We start from the raw sequence: 869 nt of genomic DNA on the forward strand, positions 1-869 counted from the left end.
CCTACTTACACATAACTACTGAAGAACTGTGTTCTCTCCACCGAACTCGTGTGAGTGTGTGTGAGTGTGTGTGAGTGTGTGTGAGAGTGTGTGTGTGTGCGAGTGTGTGTGTGTGCGAGTGTGTGTGTGTGCGAGTGTGTGTGTGTGCGAGTGTGTGTGTGTGCGAGTGTGTGTGTGTGCGAGTGTGTGTGTGTGCGAGTGTGTGTGTGTGCGAGTGTGTGTGTGTGCGAGTGTGTGTGTGTGCGAGTGTGTGTGTGTGCGAGTGTGTGTGTGTGCGAGTGTGTGTGTGTGCGAGTGTGTGTGTGTGCGAGTGTGTGTGTGTGCGAGTGTGTGTGTGTGCGAGTGTGTGTGTGTGCGAGTGTGTGTGTGTGCGAGTGTGTGTGTGTGTGAGCGTGTGTCGGTGAGGTAAAGGGGGAAAGCAGGCAGTGGACCAAACCACTGTGAGGCAAGGGAGGGAGGACTCAAAACGTTTCTAAACCTAAATCGCTTTTATGCGTTTATGTTGTTTTACTACTTACACAATAATAAGTATATGGCCATTATATTATTTACAGTACGCAGAGTAGTTTGTAAGGATATTGTTAAGGGGGGACAGCCCTCACATGGGGGGTCCTGACCCCCCGTCCTCCACGCGATTTACGCCCCTGTCGTTGCCTTCCATTGTCATTTGCGCTCATTCCTGTTGCGTGTACTCAGTCTGGCAACCCGCGTGAGCGTCTGAGAAGGAGAAACAACACTCTACAGTATTATGAATTTGCTAGCTGTCAGTATTACATACCGCAACTTTAATGAGAAATACATGAATTCATATCGAGATCTCTGGATTTTGATTCACACACACACACACACACACACACACTCACTCACGC

Source organism: Sinocyclocheilus anshuiensis, unplaced genomic scaffold (assembly GCF_001515605.1).
Source record: "Sinocyclocheilus anshuiensis isolate Anshui unplaced genomic scaffold, SAMN03320099.WGS_v1.1 scaffold1814, whole genome shotgun sequence".
NCBI classification, from domain to species: Eukaryota; Metazoa; Chordata; class Actinopteri; order Cypriniformes; family Cyprinidae; genus Sinocyclocheilus; species Sinocyclocheilus anshuiensis.